Source organism: Rhinopithecus roxellana, chromosome 19 (genome assembly GCF_007565055.1).
Source record: "Rhinopithecus roxellana isolate Shanxi Qingling chromosome 19, ASM756505v1, whole genome shotgun sequence".
In the NCBI taxonomy this organism is placed as follows: Eukaryota; Metazoa; Chordata; class Mammalia; order Primates; family Cercopithecidae; genus Rhinopithecus; species Rhinopithecus roxellana.
This window is the reverse complement of record NC_044567.1, coordinates 32,082,133-32,105,265: the sequence shown is the minus strand read 5'-3', so window position 1 is coordinate 32,105,265 and position 23,133 is coordinate 32,082,133. Positions and strand designations below refer to the sequence as shown.

Below are 23,133 nucleotides of genomic sequence, written 5' to 3'. Positions count from 1 at the left end.
CTCCCCATTCAGATCCCCCCTCCCAGGCCACACACTTCTTTACTGTCTCCATCTGTCCTATCCCTGGGATAAGAACCCCAGGGGACGAGGCCCTGGTAGGGGACAGACACGCGCCAAGATAGCACACGGTAAAAGACAAGCAATTATTTGGAAACTTTCACATGACTGTCATTTTAAAAGGGAGGGGGCTCGATGGAGGCAAAGACTCCGAGAATCCTTCCCAGGAAGCCCACAAAAGCCAAGATGGATTGCACATAATTGCCCTTTGTTTAAAAGGCACATGGATATTCCTGCAGAGCTGGAAACTCATTCTTCACACAAAAAAGCTTCCAAAAATTGCAACCTATTTGTTGCCAAGTTTGGGACTGTTATTTCCTTCCCAGCCCCCTTGGGTTGCTTTTTTATTTTTTAATGACCTGAAATGTAAATTGCCTTCCCTGTGGGTCTCCTGGGGCTGAGATGAAGTCTAGGGAAGTCCGCCTCCCAGGACATCCCAGCTGGGACTCCTCCAGGAAAGGAGGCGGAAAGTCCAGGATACCAGTGAAGCTCGCTCTGGCCACCTGGCACCGAAAGTGGAGCAGGAGACCAGACCTCTTCCCCTGCCTTCTCCCTGGATGCCGCGTGTCCACCCCCTGGCATTCAGATGGCGCCTTTCTCACCACAACGAAAAGGAGAAAGCAAGGACATCAGCTCAGCCCTAGGGTAAGAGTTCTTAGCGCCACAAGGCCCCCGGGAGGACAATGGCAAACACAGCCAACATGGACCCCATCCCAAATCTCAAAGAAATCTTCAGTGAACCCCAAGAAGGGGCCTCGAGACTGCAGCCAACTTCTCAGAATTCACCAAGCATCCAACCTCTCAGGAGTGTAAAAGAAGCCTGCAAGCAGCTTTCCAGCCCTCGGAGGGACGAGACGTTCCCGTGTCTGCTGGGGCCCCGGGGAGCAGGGAGCTGTCACTGCCCCTTCCTACCAAGCCCGCTCACTGTTCCAGAAACAAGGAGTCCAGGAGAAGAGCCAGGATGGGGGATAAAGGTTCCCACATGAGGGGAGATCCCAGAGAGGCCTCCTGAACCCGGCAGCCACGTGGTCCTGGGGGTCGGCACCCATTGCCATGTGTCCCCCCGGCACAGGTGTCGCCGGGGGACCAAGGCTTCGGAAGTCACTGCTGGAATGAGCCCTGCTATCTCGGGGGCTTCCTTCATCTCGAAACTCAGTGTTGTCACAGCCACACTGCTGCTCTAGAATTCCTGGGGACAGGAGACACACGATGGCCAGGACCAATCCTGGCACCAAAAAGGAGAACCCCCAGCCAGGCTCTGCTCATCCGACGGACACCAGACTCTTTGGTACACATTTATTGGGCACCTACTATGTTCCAGGCACAGCCTGAAGTGATAAAAGCCAGGCACAGCGGCGAAGGTCCCAGGAGAAGGTGGCGGCCACCCCCAGCCCCCAGCCCATCCCCATCTTTCCTTCCTCTTGGGTCTCCTGTCCCCTCTGGATTTCAGCCCCAAACAGTAGTGTGTTCTCTGTAGGGTCACCGCCTTTGCTTGGAGCCCCTGAAAACAGAGCCTGGGGCAAGGGTTGGGGCACAGATTGCTGGTTTGAAAGCAAGTCCAGGAAGCTGGCGTGCGGTTATCCGGGAGCCTGACGAGGATGGAATAAAAGCTATATGTGCACGTGTGTGGAGGGGGATGCACGTACAGAGGGTGTGTGGAGGGGGGTGCACGTGTGGAGGGTGTGTGGAGGGGTGTGCATGTGTGGTGTGTGGCGCGTGTAAACGTGTGCATGTGTGTGGTATGTGCAGTGTGTGTACGTGGAGTGTGGAGTATTGTAGTGTGTGCACACATGCATGCACTGTGTGTGGGGGTGTGTGCAGGGGTGGAGTGTTGTGTGTACACGCATGCATGCACATGTGTGTGTGGGATGTGGAGTATTGTGTGTGCATGCATGCACGTATGTATTGTGATGTGTGTGGAGTATTGTCATGTGTGCATGCATGCATGTGTGTGTGGTGTGTGTGGGATGTGCAATATTGTCATGTGTGCATGCATGTGTGTGTGTTTCTGCAGGGTGTGGAATACTGTCGTATGTGCACACATATGTGTGCGTGTGTGTGTGGTGTGTGTGGAGTATTGCCGTGTGTGCATGCGTGTGTGTGTGGTGTGTGTGTAGTGTGGAGTATTGTCGTGTGTGCATGCATGCATGCATGTGTATGTGTGTGGTGTGTGAACATATGCATATGTAAATGTGTGTGTGGTGTGCGCAGTGTGTAATATGTGTGGAATGCGTAGTAGGTGCACACGTGTGCATGTGTGGTGAGTGCATGTGTGTGGACATGTGTGCATGTGTGTAGTGTGTGCATGTGTATGTGTGTTTATACACTGTTATTGAACAGGTCACCCTGTGGGCAACTGGAGCTGGATCCATGGGGACCTTCCAGGTCACCCCGTGGACTACCTGTCCCTGGGAAGGCTGGCGGGGAGTGGTTCCCTTCACACACTCCCACCTGCTCTGTGAACACACTCCCTCCTCTCCCACTGAGCTGAGCCCAGGACAAGCGGGTTCAGGACGCCAGGACTCTCCCAGGGACAGCCACTCCCAAGGTGGTCCCGGCAGGCCCAAACCAAGGCTGTTGTCTGTTTCAGACTGGGCACTGCAGCATGGGACCCTTGACAGGGAAATGTACAGGCGGTCCTGGCACATCCCAAATGTTCTGTATGATGGCAGCACCTTAGACTTCATCCCACAGCCATGTGCTCCCCTGCGCCTTCTCCCTGCTCAGAAGGAGCCTGGCACACCCACCACCCCATACCCCTGCTCCCGTGGCCCCCTGTACTCCTGACCTGGCAGGCCCCAAACCACAGACTGCTTAGTGGCAGCAACCACCAGGTGAAAAGCATGAGTGATCGGAGGTAGGGGTCAGGGAAGGCAGCCCCCACTGGGCTCTTGCCACTCTCGGGGCACAGAGGTGGGTGGCAGCTGCTCCAGGGAGGGGTGCAGGTGCAGAGGAAACCCATGAGAGAGGAACACGTGTGTCCACAGCCTACTCTTGGCAGGCAGACACCTCCAGGAGACCCCACATCCCACCAGGACGGACACCACCTGCCCTTCCCTGGCAGCTCCCAATCCTTCCTCCTTCTCCCAGCTCTTTTTTTGTAAACTAAGTCTGTTTCTGGAGGGCACGTCATGTGTGCACGCCTGTACATGCATGCCGAGTTTTTATTCCAATCCTTAAATGAGGTCTTTGCTGAGAATTTACAATTCCCCTGTGGCCTCAATCTTGCAAAGATTGCTTTTTTAACGCTGTTAGGCCTTAATTCTAATAAGCCTCCTCCTTATTACAGAACCAGGTCACATTGCCTTGACACCGCCAGAAAATCTCTCATCGGCCGCGGGAGGGTGGGCGTGGAGAGAGGGACTACCAGAGGAAGGGGCAGAGAGCTGGGAACACTGAGGGAGGACTCCTTTCTTAATTCAATGAAACTCTAAAATAATCTAATTTCTGAGAACCAGAGTGGCCTGCTCACTTTAGATAACTTTGTGATGTGGTTGTGGTTCCTACAAATGTTAGTTTTCTTTTTTGTGTCTTGATTTTGAAAACGACAAGAGGAGTCCGGGAGCAACAGAACCCGACGGGCACACTGGGCACCAGTTCAGGTCCCGGCCTCGGGCAGTTGGTCATCTGCGGCGGCCCAACGTCTGTTCTCCCTGCTCCCAAGGGCCAGGAGAGGAAATTGAGAGAGTATGGCACCAGAGGGCTCCAGGACAGAAACCAAAACCTGCTGGCACTTGCTGGGTGGGGAGGCACTTGGACCAAAGGGTTGGGGCACCTGGAGAATCCATCAGTTAAACTCTCTGTCCTCCCTCTTCCTGAGATAGCTGTTTTTAGGTTCAAGGGGATACAGAGGAAGCACGCAATTGAGGAAGATGAACCTGCCTTTGTCTGACTCATCAGGACAGAGCAACAGTCCCTCCTGCATTCTCGCAACATTGATTAAGCACTTACTATGTGCCAGAGAGGGTAGAGGTGGTCTCCTGACCCCCCTTCTCCACCGGAAGTAGAAGGGTCTCAGAACTAAAGGCTGAGACAGCGCTGGAAGTTCTTTAAAACCCTTGGAAGCTTTTAAGACTGAGGGGTTAGTCCAGAAACAAGGTCTTTCTTCTAGAAGATTCTGCATATGGAGCTGTGGAAATGGCACTCTGCGGGGCAGCAGGGACAAACAAGAAGTGGAAGACATAGCCCTGACCCTCTGGAGGCACCTGGAGGCACCCAGGTCATAGCAAGGAAAGAGACGGAAATAGCTTGCTGTCCCCAGATGCTCCTATTCACACCACCAGCCAACCCCCTCCAGGCCCTGCCTCCCACATGCTGACTTCAGAAGCTGTCCACTCCAGGGCCACCTGGGCCTAAAGCCGGCTGTGCAGCCCAGCCCCTGCGCAGGGAGGACTCGAGCCACACAAACCCAGCACCTCAAGGTTCTTGTTCCTGTCCCTGGGACTGCGGGACCCAACAGCACTCTTCCTTGAGGGCAGTGTGAGCAGGGCCAATTTTTTAAATATAGAGATGTAAATCAATGTGATGTCTAACATAAGGCACCTTACAAATCAGAGGCCATCTTTTTAAACTTGGATGTCAAAGAGCACCACGCCCACACTAAGGTTCTGGCGTCCAGGGTCCAGGGGTGTAAGCAGCTGTGAGGCCTTCCAGGGACACCTCTGAACTTGCAAGGAAGCACCCACCCAGCGCTTCCCCACCCTCGGCACACCCCAGAAGCCACCCTCAGAAGCCTCCACTGGCAATTTCTGAGTTTTCACATGTGGTTCCTCTTATCCTCCATCCCCTGTGGGTGCCACACAGAGGGCCAGAAGGTTTGCATTTACTGGGTCCTCAAAGAGGAGACCAGACGGGACCATGTTTGGCACAAGTGCTGACCAAGAACGGAGTCCTCAGGACACACCCCCAGGAGACACTGATCCCACTCCCTGGGGTGACGCTCCCCATCTCACCCCTGCAGTAACAAGATGAATGGCCCCCACCCCCGCCTGGAGAGCCATCGGCATTGAGAGAAAGGAGCCACTTTCCAGGTGTGCCGAGGCTGACCATAACGGGGCCACCAAGGTGCAAGGTCAAGCTCACCAGAAAGAAACCGGTGCACAGACACGCAGCTCCCTGGAGCAGACTTGGGTCCCCAGACCAGGAACCCGATCCCCCCACTGAGCCCCACAGTACCCCAGCGAAGAACATGCTCAGTCAGCAACCGCTCGCTGGGCACCTGCTTTGTGCCAGGCACTGGGCTAAGCACTGAAAATACCAGATGAAGACAAGACAGTGCACCAGGTCCACATGCTTTAGGATTAAATCACACTGACGGCTCTGCCGTCTTTCCTTTCCACTAAAATGGACTGTGGATCTCTTTCCACATCCGTGGAAAGCAGCTGCCTAAAACCCACCGTGTGTATGAATAGGCCATTCTCTCTTTAACGCTTTTAACCAATCCCCTGCTGCAGGGAGTGTGTTAGCAGCGGGGAGACCTGTGGGAAGTGGCATGCCAGCCGCACAGAGGGGAGGACGGACCTGGCGCCTCCCTCTAAGCCAGCCGCCAAGTCACGAGGGGCTCCTATGCTTTCCAAAAACCCTCCTAGAGGAAGAGCAAGGTGGCAGCCCTTGGCCCGTGGGCAGCAAATTCTTGGATTCTGCAAAACATAATTGTGAAGACCAATCTGCCAGCGGAGAAATATGCAGCGCATTCACAGGCTAAATATAAATAATATTGATTCATCTGCCATCTTGAATTATCCATTCCACTTCTGTTTTCCATTAGCATCAATAATCACGAGTGTACTCCCCTGTGGACGGGGTACATTACGCTCCGAAGGATGCAGCTGGCCCCAGGGTCACACATCTGGAGGAGTCTCAGGATATCTTCCAGAATTATCTAGCATCTTCTAGAGCAATCCAGAACCTTCCTGGTACTTTTCCCTCCCTCTCATCTACTCCTCACTCCAAGCCCAGGAAAGAGGGGTGGCTCAAAGAGACATCTGAGACCCCCCTTTCGGAGGCAGTCTGCTCTATTTGGCAGCTGACTCTGGTTCTGGGAAACAATTGCACAAGCTCCAAGGTTCACTTCCAGAGAAGGAGGGGAGGAAGCTCCTGGGGCTGATGCACAGCCCCACTGAACCTGCAGGGCAGAACCAGGGCCCATTTCCTCTCTGGGCCAGAAACCACAGTGACTTTCCCACAGATCACCGGGGTCCTTGTCCCTCTGACAGCCCTCTGCCCCGAGGCCCTGGGGCTCTCTGATTAGCAGGGAGAGAGTGTGCCTAGCACCAGCCAGGGGTGGACCAGGGCCTCCGGCACACCCTCCTACCCCTTCTCAGTGGAGCCTCTAGAGACAGAAATAACCAAGGCACGGAAACCCACCAGGGCCACCCACCGTGGGCACAGCCAGGCCACAGAGCTAATGAGGCACAAAGACCCCTGCCCCCCAGCCAGCTGTCAGAATTCAACAAATGTTGATTGAGAACGGACTATGAGCAGAGAGCCATGCTAGGCGCTCTGGGGAGACATGGATCAGCTGCAGCCCCTGCCCACAAAGCACTTACAGCCCAATACGGGAGACGGAGCTGCAGACGCCCACCAGGATCTGTGATTTTTTGCGCTTCCTTCTCAGTGCTGATTACAGCTCCCAGAAAGTGCTATGGAAAGCAGGTGCTGACTTCAGGCCCAGAGGAAGGCTTTGTGGATGCTTCTCATGTCCTCTGCGTGCCTGTCTACGTCAGTATGTCCCACTTGCTCACCGCCTTAGATACACCCAGTGATAACCTATGGCTTCGCTATGTCCCATGTTGATAGAAGGATCCAAAACCTTCCCGTCGGCCTTCACCATCTACTTAATGAGCCAAGCCACTCCTAGGACCCTGCAAGAGAAATGCTGGGGTCACCCCTGGCCTCGGCCTCCCTCCTGCTGGCCACACATAAGAAAGGACTTCATCAGAGAGACCCCCCCTGGCTGCTGCACACATTCACCCCAAATGCTTCCTGGAGAAAGCACCTGTCCTCACACTGCGAGCTCATGAGTTTGCCAAAAAGGCAATGCAGGAGCCTGAGATCACCTCCTGTCTTGCTGCTAAAATATCCCGGCCATGGAAAAGCAAGACTGGCCTCAAATTGGGGAATCTGGTCTTGCCAGCCCAGCTGTGCTCCAGGGACTCCGGTTTGCATTGGGAATGAGAGAGGGTTGTCCGGGTAAGATGGCAAGACAGACACAGTCCTCCTACAGACTTGTAGAAGGGCTTTCTGCCCGCCCCCACCCGGGGCAGAAAGAGCGGGTACAAGGGAAAACAAGAGCCCTGGCCAAGAATGAGCCCTCTGCCATCGTCCTGTGTGTGGCCCTGTGGCCCAGCACCAGCGCTGGGGAGCAGTTCACCCCACCTGACAGGAGGAAAGGATGGTCTAGTGAGGCGGGAAACAGAGGGAAAGGTTGAAACCACTTGGGACAAGAAGGGTCTGGGAAGGCCCTCCTCACCTGTCACTACAGCCCGACACTTAGAAGGTACCACCTGATTTCAGCCTCTGCATCCACAGTCACCTAAGTGCCCCCTATAGGCAGGGGTTGGCTCCTGCCTTCCCAGGAGAGAGGGAGGACAGCTTCTCCCTGTGGCCAGCAGGGAGCAGACACCCCCAAGAGCCACTGGGGCTGCAGGGCCCCCAAAGTGGAAATGACCTGCCACTCTGTCCATCCCATGGGGGAGAAACAATCAGACCCCAGGCAGGGGGCATTTAGGGCAAACAGCTGGCCCACAGCACGGACTCTCCTCTTTGCAGCTAATTTTTGGGCTGCATGGGCCACATCTGGGCCCTGGGACTCCCCATGGAGCCATGGCAGGTAGGAGGATGGAACCCCACAGTCTGAAGAGCAGAGAGGAACCTGGTCGGAAGGAGTCTTGGCTTCTTTATTCCTCCTTGACCCACCCTCTTTCCCATCCCTCACTAGCAATTCTCCCCAAAATCCCCCTGCAGATATCTGCCCTCCAATAGCATTGCCTGGGCACAAGCCACAGGAGCAGGAAACGCTGCCTGCTGGAGGCCGGCCAACAGATGCAGGGGCCTCAGCTGCCACTGCCTTTACACATGTGGCCAGTACAAAAGAGCACTCCAGGAGGAAGTTGGTGGCAATGCAGAGACGACCATGCACACGCACACATGCACACACACACACATGCACACGCACGCATGCTCATGCACACACATACATATGCACACGCACACACGTACACACATGCACACGCGCACACACACACATGCACACGTGCACACATGCTCATGCACACACATACATATGCACACGCACACACGTACACACACACATGCACATGCGCGCACACACACACATGCACACACACACACATGCACACGCGCACACACCCTCCTCGTTGTTAAGGCCCTTAACTTAGAATGATGTATTCTCTGTTCTCCTGGCTATAATTATTTTAGCGTGGGAGACAAATTCTGTCTCCAGCATCTCAGAAGTGCAATGTTGGAAAATCACATCCCATGGTCCTGGAAGATCCCTACCTTCTCCAGCTCTTTTCCTCCACACGGGAGCACAAACAGGCCCTTCCAAGGGGTGAACCCTGGAGGTTTTAATTCCTCCTCCAAGCAGCTCCACGTAGAGCAACAGAGACACAAGGACCATGCAAGTAACCATGGCAACTCAAGGAAGTTTAAAAAAATAAGTTTTTGAGTTGTTGAGTTGTTATTTGGTGCTTAGGTGGGTTGGACTCTTGCCTTCCTTTTGGAGATAAGGCCTCTGAATGGTGCTTTTAATGAGCTTTGTGGGTACCGTATGGAAGGCAGCCTGTGCCCCCAGAATCTCATGACCTTTGAAGGGGGAAGCGGGTATCTCATCTCAGTCCCACAGAGTCCCGGGCAGGTCTGTCCTCAGATCAGGTTGCTTCCCGTGGGGTGACCTTGAGCCAGGGTGGCCCCTCCTCAACCTTCCACCCACCCACAGAAGTGCTACATGCCTCCCCCTCCCCAAGAGACCCGACATTTAGAGGAACTCTTACAGTACCCAGTTACTCTGCAATCCAGACCCCCCAGGATCCCAAATATTCATCCCAAGACACCCACAGGGGCAAGTTTCCACGCATGCATCTCCTAAGTGGAGGAAGAGGGTCAGGCTACCCCTGCGAGCATACAAATATGCTGGCCAGTGTGCGTGTGTGCAGGAGACCAGTGCAACTCCATCCCCACAGGACACGACCCCACGGCCCACACTCGGAAAATCTCAGGGCCCCGTGAAGGGTCCAACTGGCCTTGATGGAGGCGAATGGGAGCCGCTGTCCTGGGGTCAGCCCTTCTCTGTGCAGGCCACAGCAGCAGGTGTTCTGTGCCAAAGGTCATCCTCACGTGTGCCGGTGGGGTGTGTGTGTGCTCACACAGGCACAAAAGCACACATGCTGCTATTCATGCCGTGGCCGTGAAGCCGCCACAGCAGGCCACATACTGTGGCTCCCAAGGGCAGGCTGCCTTGACCACCTGCTGCGCACCTCCGACAGAACCATGGCAGAGCCCCAGCCCCCCAACAAGAGTTTGTTGCAGGTCAGTGCCAGGAGAGCTGAGAAGCGCTTGGGGCCAGCACACGGCTTGGGCCACAGCTGCAGAGGCAAAGGGCTGGGCTACCTGGCTGGGGAAAAAGGAATATTTTCTTAAAGGGAGAAAAGTCCTAAATGGCCCTCGCAGTCTCTTGGCGCACATAATTGTAGTATCCAAGTTAATGAAAGGCCTGGCACATGGGCTGAGTCACAGCAAACGCCCGGCTCTGCACCTCACGTGCAGCAGCTCGTAGAAATCAGATGATGGCGGGCAGGGGGCGGGGGGGCCCACGAAATAAAGAGCATTTCCAGGAATGGCAAGTCTCCCACGCGGGATCATATCATCAATTAGCCAGTGGGAGGGCCGAGGAGTGCTGGCATCTCATTTCCACAAAGACAAAGTTTCCTTGAGGAAATTGCCAGAGTCTTCAAGGTACTGAAATAACACACAGAACAAATGAAGAAGGATGGCCGCAGGGCTTGGCGGATGCGCAGAAGCCCAGCTCCCGGCAGCCTTGCAGAGGGGTGTGTGTGTTTAAAGACACAAGTGGAGCCTGCAATGTCCAAGAGGCAAGCACTAGTACCCACACACGACACACACATGTGCTCACACATGTACGGCACACATATGCTCATGCATGCACACAGGTACACGTGGGCACACATACAAACGCAGAAACACACTTGTGCATGTGCACATACATGCACGCACATGGACACGTACAGGATGCACATGCATGCCTGTGTGCACACTCTACACACAGGCACATGCATGTACAATCTACACGTGTGCACGTGGGCACAAATATGCACACACCTGTGCACACATACATGCGCACAAGCATACACAAGCACATGTGTGCACACACTCTGCTTGCAGGTGGGGGTCCACTATCCTGACTCCCAAACATTCAGGTTTGAGACTCTTGCAGATGCCAGGTATCCTGGAGACAAAATGCCCTCTAAACACATTATCCAGAATTTTCCCTTAATTCCCTACAGCACATGCCCCATTTGTGAGGAGACCCCCAGCGTCTTCAGGCTCTGACTCTGATGGAGCTCAGAGTATGCCAAACCTTTGAACAGCCCATTCCGGAACCTTCAAATCCACACCCCAGGGGAAGCAGTCTAGCTCAGCCGTCTAAGTGGAGGTGACTGATTTATTCTGACCATCCTGACTCTTCACGACACTGCTCTCCTCCAACCGTGCGCGGCTTTAATTGTCCATCAAGCCGGGCAGGAAGGACCGTAAATCTTTCCTCCCGCTGCTCCGAGCTCAGCCTGCTTGACCTCCAATTGCCAGCCCCTCGCCTACGTGCCGCCTGGAGAAGTCCGCTAGCTCTGAAGGTGAAGGAGGTGAGTGAGGAAGGGGAACACAGGAGAGGCAGAGGCTCAGGGGTCAGGAGGGGAACAGAGAGAGCCAGGCAGCAGGAGAAAGCATGTGGCCGCCACAGCCATGCTCCAGCTGCTCCCCCACCCCGGGGCCGCTGCGGAGGAATGAATGCCTCAGCCCGACTGCAGCCTCCAGGGGCCACGTCTGGGGCATCTACACACCTCGCCTCCCAGGCTCCCGCTCTCAAGCAGCAGGACCCTGATAAAGTGAGCCAGGCCGTCAGGGAGTCTTGGCATTCCCTTGCCAGGCTATAAAACGTCACAGCCCCAAAAGGAGCCCGCTGTGGGGGATATTGCTTCTCCATCCAGCCTTCATGGTGTCTGCAACTGGGCCCCAGCTAGGGGCACAGGATCCTCTCTTAGGGCGGGTGTCTCTGTGAGGGCAGGGACAGGCCAGGGGCCACATAGCCCCAGCTGTGGCCTGGAGAACCGAGCTGGTCCAGGAGGTTTAGCCACAAGCTCCAAAGCACACCCCCTTCCCCTGCAGCAGACTTAATATTTTCTGTAATTTTAGTATATATTAATGCACTTCAAAGTGATGAACATTATAGTTACGATTATTACCTAAAGACTTCCTTTATAGCCCTCATTTTCTAGTGCTCATTACTTTCTGAAAAATTATCCTTGGGGGCTGAAATTTTCCTAGTCTGGTCTTGTGAGTTTTCTTCTTAGGTTTTGAGCAAAACATACCCTGAAGGGGGAGAAATTACTTCTCCCAAAGTCAGTCTCTTGGGTGACTTGTACCAAGGAAAGAGCCCCGTGGGAAGGGGACGGGCTGTGTCTTTAGCATGTAGATACTGATACTGTCATCAGTGACCTGTCTTAGTTGTGCCCGTCTGTTCTGGAGAGATGGCTCTATTTTAAAAGTCTAAGAGGCGGGGAGGTACCCATGCAACACTCATCTTGCATGCTGCAGCCTGGGCAAGTCAGGAAAGTGAATGCTGGTTATGGCAACGATGCCAACGCACACACACAGGCAGATGTATTTTCAAACACAAAGGGCAGATCTGCAGAAAGCCCCCCGTCCGTGGCCCAAGAATGCTGTTAGAGTTAAAAGCATGCAGATTCTAGGTGTATCGTTCTCAACTGTCCTAGGATGGATCTGCCGGTGAGAAAGAAAAAAGTACCTGCTGGAAGATGGCCTTTAATCATTCCGTAAAGTTGTCCCAGACACCATCACAAGGCTTTAACAGTGAGGAAAAGGGGCCGGGCGCGGTGGCTCACGCCTGTAATCCCAGCACTTTGGGAGGCCGAGGCGGGCGGATCACAAAGTCAGGAGATCGAGACCACAGTGAAACCCCGTCTCTACTAAAAAAATGCAAAAAAATTAGCCAGGCCAGGAGCGGTGGCGGGAGCCTGTAGTCCCAGCTACTCGGGAGGCTGAGGCAGGAGAATGGCCTGAACCCAGGAGGCGGAGCTTGCAGTGAGCCGAGATCACGCCACTGCACTCCAGCCTGGGCAACAGAGCGAGACTCCGTCTCAAAAAAAAAAGAAAAACAGTGAGGAAAAGGGTAACAGACTCCCCCATCAAACACAGGCCATCGTCCACCTGCCCTCCCTCCCACCCTTTGGCCATCAGCTAAAGGTTCCCAGCTGTCAAGATATCAAACAGACTTCTGGACGATAAAGCTCAACACAGCATTGGCTGTCTGGGAGTGTTGATTATAATGTTACGCCACTGACAACAGTAATTCTCACCTTACATTTCTTCTCTTTTCTGCCAAGATTCCAAAATACTTGAATAATGTACCCTTGGATAGCACCCCTGAGAGGAACACAGTCAACCCTCGTTGGTCTCCTCCCCAGCAGCTGGGGACACACAGCCAGGGACACCAGTGAACCACATGCCCCGTCCCAGGTCTACAAGGAGCCTGTGGAAGAAGCCCCTCGGGTCTCTGGTTCCACTTCACCTGTCCCTGCTGTGGGGCCCCCAGCTGTGCCTAATGGCATCACATCAATGATAGGCAATATTCCAGAAAGAATAAAAGCACACACTTTGTTTTTTTTCTAATGGGCTTTGCAAAGCTGTGCTTTGGTTTTTCATGCATTGAGACCTGAGATCCAAAAACATATCCACACGGAAGGCAGGGGTGGGCTGGAATCCCTCAGCCTGCACGGTAAGCGATGTGGCTGCAAACTGTAGGCTCAAAGGAGCCCGGGAAGGGCTGGGGGAGGGAGGCCATGATCCTCCTTCCTTTCCTCTCCCTCATGGGAAATTCAACTGGCATGGTTTGGAGCCTCGTCCCTGATGATCCAATGCCACTCCCTTTGCAAAAGCAAGAGGACCTGCTGCAGTGCCCTCTCTCTTTGTGGTACTCTTTTTTTTTTTTTTTTTTTTTTTTTTGAGATGGAGTCTTGCTCTGTTGCCCAGACTGGAGTGCAGTGGTGTGATCTTGGCTCACTGCAACCTCCACCTCCCAGGTTCAAGTGATTCTCCTGCCTCAGCCTCCTGAGTAGCTGGGATTATAGGCGTGCACCATCATACCCAACTAATTTTTTGTACTCTTAATATAGATGGGATTTCACCATGTTGACCAGACTGGTCTTGAGCTCCTGACCTCAGGTGATTCCCTGCCTTGGCCTCCCAAAGTGCTGGGATTACAGGTGTGAGCCACCCTGCCCCGGCCTCCCTGTGGTACTCTTGACACCCCGCTGGCAGTGGAGGCATGGGGAGAGCACAGTGGGCCCATTGCGGGGACACAGCACAGGCAGGAGCCCTGTTGCCCCCTGGATGGCCTGACCAGGGTAACAACCTAGTCCATGGCCCGACAGACAGGACCTCACTTCCTTCTGCCTGGCTTCAGGGTGTTCCTAAGGACATGAGCTGCTGGGGGCTGCTCCAGGGAGCCCTTCCAGGCCCGAGGGAGTGAGGGGTCTCCTCAGACCCCACCGTCTCTATAGAGACACACTAAGGTTGTTTCCATCCTTGCATCTGCAAGTTTATCAGGAGCTCTTTTAAAGCAGCATCATAATTGTACCCACAGGGAAGAGTTCGGAATCCATTCCCTAACCCTGACCCTTCCTAACCCTAGCAACGTGCTCTTCCCTCTACCAGGTGGATAGCCCCAGGGAAGGGTCCCATTTACCACGTCAGCGGCTTTACATAGATCCCCTGATCTACGCAGCAGTCCCTGCTTCTCAGCTGGCTAAACTGAGGTTCCAGAGCCTGCCCTGGGTGACAAGGCTGGGAAGGGTGCACGCCCTCCCCAGCAGTATGCTGCAGGCAACCATGCCACCGTCAGAAGTCAGCTCTGGCCTCAGGCTGTCCCTGCACAGAGCCCTCACACCAGCCAGCAGGGGCAGGCCGAATCCACTCACCACACCCACAGGTTGTGCTGCCAGCCCTGACTGGCTTTAAGGTCTCATGAAAGGTAACTGACACACTGCCTTGCTCAGAAGTCTCTTCCATTTCAATGTGCATGTGACTGTGTGTGCCCTGGGGGCAAAGGGTGAGTCTTATAAGAATGAGCTGATGGGAGTGGGGAATTGCCAAGATGTACAACCTCAGAACCTCCCATGAATAAGGAAACTAACCGGGTGAAGACTCAGCCACACCTCCAGGGTGAAGGGCAGGTATCAAGAGCAGGTCAGTAGGCTTTGCAGAGCACATCAGGAGCCTATGCATGGACCCAGTTTAAAGCATACTCTGGGTTTCCTTTTTTTACGCGGATCTCAAGGTGACAGGTAACGTCGGGACATACTGGTGTGTGTGGCTCTCCCATGTGATGCATTAGAAAGTCATCCTCATACCTCGCTGCTGAAAACAAAAACCTAAAAAGCCCTTCTTGCCATTGCTTTTTCAAAAGTGGGGTGGGGTGGGCTGGGGTGGGGAAGAAGAGGTCACCATCAGGTGCTTGATTCCAAGGTGCCCAGAAGCTCTTAGGAACAGACCCTGGAGCTTTAGCCAGCCCCCAGCCCTCAAAAGTTCCAGAAAAAATAGGAGTTGTTTTTGATGTAATCCAGGAGAGAAACCTCAAATTTGCATTGAGTAAGAGTTTGGAGCTATGAAAGTTTAGTGAGAAATGATTTCTAAAGGCACCAGGGTGTTTGTACTGCTTTAAATCTTTCTCCAAATTGTGGACCTTCCTACAAGGAAACCCTATGTCCTTTGGCTCCAAAGGAGGTTCCCATTTTTCCATTAAAAATCTCATTGCTGAGGACAGCCTGCTCTTCCACGTTCTCATGACCATTGCCTAAAAGCAAACGATTCAGAGACATGAGCCTGGCCCAGGAATGGGCATTTGCTTGGTGTCCAAGGATGCAAACTGCAGGATGAGAGCAAGGGCAGGAGAAGCACCCGGACTCTGGGGGCCACTGTTCCTGCCATCTTCATCCCTGGGTCTCATCTGGTGTCATAGACAAGGAGACGTGGGTGAGAAGGACTGCAGTCCATGGTATTCAGGCTGCTCACGGGCAGAACTCTGAATGTGCCCTTGGTTTGCCTGGTACACTGCCTCCACTACAGTACTGGTGGCCCTGCAGAAGAGAATCTGATCTGGAGGTCCATGTTACTTTTGTTTGTTTGTTTTGATGGAGGGAGAATTTCTGAAGCAAGACAAGAGGCCTTGGAGATATAAAGGCACACAGCATTCTCTAGTAGAAAAGATACATGTTATCATCTCAACCGGGCCCCCAAACAAGGACTTGAAACTGTTCAGGGGCTGGCTGGTGGCAGCTTTCTATGCTCAGGCAGTTTCCTCACCTGCAAATGGGATCATTTTCTAAAAGGGCTAAAACAGACATACGTGGCCACCTTCCTCGCCAGCTGGCTTCCACTCACAGCCCAGCACTCAAGGAAGGGTGGGCTCACCTTCCCAAGTATGGAGCAGCCAGCCAAGCAGAGACCTGTGCATACGGAGCTGATGACCAGTGGTGGGTCCAGGAGGGAGATGGACAGGTACAGTGCAGGTGCTCCGCCTAGGCCTCTGTTCTTCTGGAATCTTGGGAGAAAGCTCTCAGCACAGCCGCTAACCAAAGCAATAAGCAAGTAAACTCCTTCTAAAAATATATATATTCTCCCTCTTTCTTTTTTCTGCTGGGAATATGTTCTGAGCACAAATAATTAAACCTTAAAAGAAAACTTGCAATACCAAGTGCTTGGCTCTTGGTCCTGGAGGAAACCACGGAGGCTGAGGACCCCCAACTCAAGTTGACACCACCAAGTTACAACCCACCTCTCAGGTGGAACCCATGGGACCTGGCCCTGACCTACACGGAAGGAGTGGAGACAGATCCAAGGGAAGACTGATTTTCACTTCTAAAAAGCCTCCCCAAGCCGCAGCTTCCTCTACCCACAGGGGGAACACTCCCCATAGAGGAGACCACCCCATCCCTTGTTCTTCTGCCCCCTTTCCCCTGACTGCAGAGCCTTCAGTACCATTGTCTTGTCAATGTTTCGAGTGCAGAGAGTTGGCAGAGGCGGCAGCAGTGAGGAGAGAGAGGAGGGGCAAGGAGACCATCTCCAGCTGCTGGTCTGTCTAGAGACCAGGAAGAAACCAGAAGGATGCCTGGCCAGAACAGTCAAGGCCCCCATGTGTCTTACAGGTAAGGGCCAGGATCAGAGGCCTGATGACACCAAGCTCCCTGCACCTGAGAGTTGGCCTTTGCTTTGGGAGAAAACATGCTTGTCCACTTAGCACTTGTAATTTCCATACGAGTCCTATCACACAGTGGAGCACATCCCTAAGTCCCTAAATTAAAGATGATGGACGGTCCTTTCCCAGGCCAAGAGGGTGACTCACGTGGCACCCAAGCAAGATGCATCCAGAACGGCTCCTTCCACCTAGAACCTGACCACACTTTTCAAAATGCAACTGATAGACTGTGAGCTTGCCCCAAGCTACAAATAAAGTAACAGACTTTATACTCTTTATTATTCCAGTCTCCCTCTAAGGCGTGTTTTGGTGTCAGTTTATGTGTTGGAGAAACTGTGATAGCAAACTAATTTACTAAGTGCATTGCACTTAAAAATGTCTATATTTTATACACCAAATCAGTCTGTGTCACGTGGTATTTCTTGAAGGGAGGCGACTCGTCTGTCTGTGCGTCCTCAACCCACAACAGGCCCTGCTGTGTATGCACAGCGTATGTATGTATGCAATGCTCCTTGCATGCTCACCATGCAACCATTAACCAAGAGCCATTCTCAACCCTCACGAGTTATGCAAGGAGGAAATCACACAGTACGCATCTGCACCACTCAGAAAGCACAGGAGAAAAAAAGAGTGGGGGAGAGGAAGAGACAGACGGACAGGGAGAGAGGAAGATAGACCCAGGATGTTAGAGAGGACAGGGATGGCTCAGAGAGCAGCCTACTTCAGAGAGCCAGCAGAAAGTAAGATGTTGAGGCTGCCTGAATGTTTCATGAGCCTGTGAAAATGCCGTGCTGCTTTATGAAAGAGCGTGGAGAGATGCTGCAGCTTATCCAAGGGTGGAGGTGCAAACGGGATGTGTTTATGAAGCCGGTGCCTTGTGCCAGGAGCAGGGGCCGGTGGCAGGCAGGGATTTAGGGGATGGTAGGTTCCCGAGAAACGGGTCTCTGTTGAAGGGGGAGAAAGTTTCAAGATGGCTTTTCCCCCTTCACTTGTTTAAAAATAAAAAATTCCTCACCAAATGTCAGCTGCGTGTCAGGTTCCATTTGTCTTTATAACAGAGTATCAAGCAGAAGTGTGGAAATAAATAAACACAGGGAGACAACCAACCAAACCTTGCAGGCTCTGGGCTGGGCTGGGCTGGAGGAGGGAAGCCCCACCCTGCAAGGGCTGAAAAATAATGTTGCAGTTTCGCATTCAGCACTGTGGCTCTGGCCCACTGACATGTTTTCCTCTCTGTACTGCGTCCCCCCCCCACCACCACTCTGGCACTTCTGGGTGGGAGAGGAGCACGACTTACACATTCCTTCCTTCCGAATGGCACAGGCGCCATGGGTCAGACCACCATCTGCATATACGGGGGAGGGGGCAGATAAACCAAGCAGGGCCCCCACCCTCAGCAGCAAGGCACCTCCAACTGCCACACATTCGTGTGAAGGCTCCTTAGGCCAGAGCTGAATGGGGCTGGGAGAGAGGTGTCAAGAAGGCTGCAGGGGAGAGGCAGCAGGGCTGAACCAGCCAGGGAAGATGGCATTTTCTCTGGCCACTACCGTGCTTAGTTCATCCCCAGACACCAAAGAGCCTGATAATCTTTCCATTTCACCGATGCGCCATCAGCCATGCTCCAAGTTGAGTAAGTGACAGGCACAGGACAGAAGGCCCACACTGGAATGGTACCCAGGAGGCCTCCTTGCTGTAATTACCTCTTCGCAGGCCGTGGGCTTTTCTGGCTCTTGCTCTTGAATGAGCCTCGGGAGCCCTCCCCATATCCTCAGCAGCCTGAGGGCCGGTGCCCGCAGCGCCTCCAGCGGCCCTGGGACCCTGTAGAGGAGGGAGGACGAGGAGGGCAAGTTGTGGAGGCCTCGGCCCTGTCCTTGGTGCTGGCGCCCGCTAAGTGCCGGCTGAGCCACTGAGGTAGGGGCCGCCCATGCCGCCACCTTCCCTCCAGCTCGGCCTCTAGTCCCTGCCGAAGGGCAGTCAATACTCCCAGCCCCGCTGTGGCTCCCGACCGAGGTCACTGGGTGAGGAGCATTTGCAGCAAAGGCCCATCCGAGTAAGGGGCGGAGCCTAGGGACTTCCCTGGACTCCTGGCTCCTCCTGGCAACCCGAGGCGACCCGAGGTCCCCGGGATGGGCACGGGTCTCTCTAGGCCCCAGGCACCTTTGGAAGGTGGATCAAAGCAATCATCCAGATTCCCTTTTTCCTTTGGGGGGAGGGGAGTAGATAGCTGCTAGAAATGGACAACTCACGCCAGAAAATCCCAGCCATGCAACAAACAGCCCAGCACCAGTGGCAACCCCTGCTGCACGCACGCAGCCAACTCGCCAGGCCCAGGCTGTCTCGGCTTGGGTGCGTCCCTTCAACCATGCTTCTGCTCCTTAACCCCTTCAGGGGTTCCCACGTCACCCACTCTGCCGCCCTCCTGGGGACAGCCTTGCCCTCCCAGAAGCTGTCAGCCAGGAAATGAGGGGTTAAGCGTTGCTTCCAGGAGTGTGCGGTGAGCGAGGCGCCCACGCAGGAAGGCCTCCAGTCGTGGGGGAGGGGCGGGGGGGCCAGCCTCGGTCCTCGGCCAAAGGGAGCTCCTCGCCCGCAGGAGGCGGAGAAGGAAGGCAAGCCGGGATGGTTCTAAGAAGGCTCCCCTCCTCCGCCCCCGCCATGCCGCTGGCGCTCAGTGACCTGGGGCGCCCCCCAAAGAGGCCCATACTCGGCTTTCATCAGGCAGCACCTTCTCGACAACTTTTCTCCCTCTCTCCCTTCACAATTTTCGCTCACCTAGAGGGTCTGGTTTTAATTAGTGTAATATCCCCGTGAACAACGCAGCCTAATTAAGACATCCGCCCCGAATCCGCGATGCACACTTAATGAGCAGGTTCTGGCGCAATGTTTATACTTTTTTTTTTTTCATTATTTTTTGCAGACCAGTAAAACCGAAGCCGGCTTCCGGCTGAAAGACCTCATTACGGGCGACCCCACTCCATTAGCCTCCTACCTGCTCCACGCTAAGTGCCCGGGGGCGCCCGGGTGCGTACCCGAAGTGTCCCCGAGTCCAGCCTGCGTTTTCAGCAGGAAATTAGCGACCAGGAGCGCCCGAGAAGCGACTTCACCTCGCTGGGGCGGGAAGGGGGACCTAAACCCAGGGATGGATCTCTTGGGTCTCTGTCCTTAGCCTCCACCGCGGGGTGTCTCGCGCGTCGGGACTAACGGCTCCACTGGAGTCCTTTTTAAAAGTGATCATTAAATAAATCAGGTCCCTCGCCAAAGCTGGAACGCAAAGGGGACGGGGAGGCAGCTCTGCCATCCAGGAGTTTCTCCCCACCTCGCTGGGCCCCCGCCCCCGCCAGTGGACTCCGGGAACATCCCACCCCACCCCACGTGAGACCAGGGATCCCAGGGCCGCTTGGGGACCCGACAGGTTCCCAATGCCCCTCCACGCTGGGCGCCGCGTCTCGGTCCCCGCACCAACACCGCAGGGCTGCGCGCCAGGGGAGGCTCCGCGTTTGGGGAAGGGAGGCTGCGACCCGCAGCATCAAAATGACTACCGGCCTCGCGCCACCCCGAGACGCCACAGGAGACCACCTTCCCGAGGGTGCGAGCCCCAGACGCCTGGGGCGAGCCCCACCACCGCCCGGGGCCACTGGGGCAGAAAGTTTGGGCCAGGGGCATGCCCGGCTTCCCCAGCCTGGCCGCGCTGCTCTAGCCCCTGGGGGCAGGCAAGGCTTAGGAGAGGCAGCCTCTGCTCCCGCTCGAGCCTCCCTAACGCGCTCGGGGACTCAGCCCGGAGCGCCCCCAGCTCCCCCCCTGTAGGGCCCTGCGCTGCTCGCCCCTCACCGCTCAGCCCCCGCTCACACCGCTGTGCTGCGGGCCCCGCTCCTATTTGGGGAGCTGTGACAGCCCCTTCCTCCCCATAACTCCTTTGGGTCATCAACCTCTCAGCGATCCTCCTTTCAGAGGACCCCGGCAGGGCTCTCTCCGGGCCTGGGTGCCGCAACAGACGCAAGTTGCACCACCGCCGGCTCGCCAGCCCCTCTCTCACCCGCGCGGGCTCCGGCTGCCTCCCCGGACGCGCCCCGTGGGGCCGGGATCTCCGCGCGCCTCTGCCTCCCCCCGCCGGGGAGTTCCCCGCGCCGGGCATTGTGCCGCCGCCGCCGCCGCCACCGCCACCGCCACCGCCACCGCCACGCAGCGCGCGGGACTCCCCGGCGTCTCCATGGAGCCCGACCCCCGGGCCTTCCCATTCACAAAATCTCCCCTCTGGCCCACGGCCGGACAGAGCGTACGGACCCCAGCCCCGGAGGGACCCAGGGACCCCGACCCCGCGCAGGGACCCCTGACCCCGAGGGCGCCACCCCACCCCACGCGCCCTCGGGTCAGCCCGGGCCGCGCTCCGCAGCCCGCCTCCCACTGCGGGGTCCCATGCGCCCCTCCCCGGCCTTCCCCCCCTCCCCAAGCTCAACCCGATGGGAATGACCGCCGCAGGGCGAGGCGGGCGACGAGGGCCGGACTACTCACGGGCTCAGCGCTCCCCGCGGCAGGTGACTGGGGGCCGGCGGCCATGCCCCGGCTGCATCCCGGCCGCCGAGCGGGCAGCGGCGTCCCGGGGCCGCACAGGCACCGGCGAGCCAGCGGCAAGGGGCGCGCGAGGCCGGGCTCTCGCGGCAGCGGTGGCAGCTGCTTCTCCTCCGACCACGCGAGCTGCTGGGGCCCGGCTGGGGCCGCTGTCCGAGGAGGTTCTGCTGGCTTCGGAGCAGCCCCGCGCTCGCTCTTCCCTCGCCGCCTCCTCTCTCTCTCCCTCTCTCTTTCTCTCTCTCTCTCCTCCCTCCTCTCTCCGCCCTCCTTCTCTCTTTCTCTCTCTCTCTCTCTCTCTCTCTCTCTCTCTCTCTCTCTCTCTCTCTCTCTCTCTCTCTCTCTCTCTCGTTCCTCTGGCTCGCTCGGCTGGAGCGAGGCGGCAGCAGGAGCACGCGGCGCGGCGGCGGCGGCGGCGGCGGTGGTGGTGGCAGCTCAGGCGGAGCGCGTAGCGCGCGGCATGGGAGGGGGCTCGGGCGGTCGCGTGGCCGGGGAGGGAGGCAGAGCGGGGAGAGCCATGGCCGGGTGGGCTCAGGCGGTCAGCACCCTGCAGCCTTCAGCGCCAACCCCTCAGGGCAGGGGCACAGAAGAGGTAGGGTACACACGGGAGATCCCAGAACCCAGTGCTGCCCTGGTCCCTTCAAGGGCAGTCCCAAGCCCGCTGCCCTTCCCCACCTCAAGGCTATCTTCGGGGGCGGTTCAGCCCAGGTGACCCTTAACAGGACCCCTGCCCTTGTGCCTTCTTGTCCCTGGGGGTCATTTTTCTTTCCCAGGCCCAGGGATCCCCAGCAATGGGACGTGGTCACCAAGCATCAGGGACGAATGCCACCCCACCCCGCATGCCATGAGTTGCCCACACGCCCCAAACGCCCTTACTAAGCCCAGGTGCCCTGACTTCCTGGGGGATCACTGGAGAGGAAGCCACTGGGCCCACTCCAGGCTGTTAGTCCAGATTGGCCAACCCAACCCATTTAAACATTTCAACCTGTGCCTGGGTGGAGAGGAAGGACTGTGGGAGGTCAGCTTAGGATTTCCCTAAAATCAGAAGATCAGGCAGCTCCTGTCCCCAGTCCCAGCCTCCCCCAGCCTCTAGGGTAAGGGGCCTGGTGTGCATTCTGGGAGGGTCTCTATCCTTGGTGCAGAGGGAGCAGGAGAGCAGAGGCTGAGGACACAGTGGAGCGGGGACCTTCTGGAAAGGCAGGAGAGATCGACTGCTGGGGTCAGCCCACCACTGGCACACAGCACCAGAGGTGGGCAAGAAGGCCTGGACGGTCCCAAACAGGTTTGGGCAGGCGTGAGTAATCATTTCCAAAACAAAAGACCTTCTGTGCAGCACCCAGGCTGGAGGAATGAGCCTGCACTGTCAAAGGACATTTCCAATCCACACACAAACAGATCCAAACCTGTCCCCATGTTGCTTTTGCTCCTGAAGGCTGCTCCTGGAACAATTAGCCTCCTCCTGGCACCTGACTGTCCTGCTTTTCTGTGTGAGGTGAAAAACACATCATGGAATCTGGGGTTTGGAAGAGGCCTGGAAGACCCGGAGGCCAGGAAGGGAGGGGCATGGATTTGCAGCTTCTCCATGCTGGGGGCTCTGGGCTGCTGGCAGCAGAGACGGTGGCCAAGACAGTGGCCACTACCCACTTACGAGCTTCATGCTTTTAATTTCTGGCCCTCCAGCCTGTCTGGGTCATTGATCTGTCTTGGCCGGTGGGAATCGTGTTATACAATTCCAAGCATACAGCTAAACAGCCCTACAGCTAACCACCAAATAAATGCCATGTCTATAAGCAAGGCAGCTGCCTGGTTGACTGAACTTTCCCCAGCCCCCGGATTTGAAATGGCGCATTCCAGCTCAAAAGCCCTAATTGGGCCTCTCCGTTCTCTGCTGTCAGATGGTCCAGACTTTCGTGGCCTCCAGCTCCCGGCTGGGCCCAGCCACTGCCTGGCAGGCACCTGTCTCCCTGCAGGCAGAGCTCTTGCCTCGC

General features: G+C 55.9%; 1 protein-coding gene across 2 annotated transcripts in view; it reads right to left on the bottom strand.

Annotated features, from left to right (window-relative positions):
• RBFOX3 (RNA binding fox-1 homolog 3) overlaps nt 1-21,317 on the bottom strand; it is a 524,150-nt gene extending 502,833 nt beyond the window's left edge. For both annotated transcript variants that reach the window (XM_030923589.1, XM_030923591.1), the window contains exon 1: nt 21,092-21,317. The gene's annotated coding sequence lies outside the window, so the exon portion shown is untranslated. The remainder of the gene's footprint in view (nt 1-21,091) is intronic.
• Nucleotides 21,318-23,133: the final 1,816 nt, after the last annotated feature.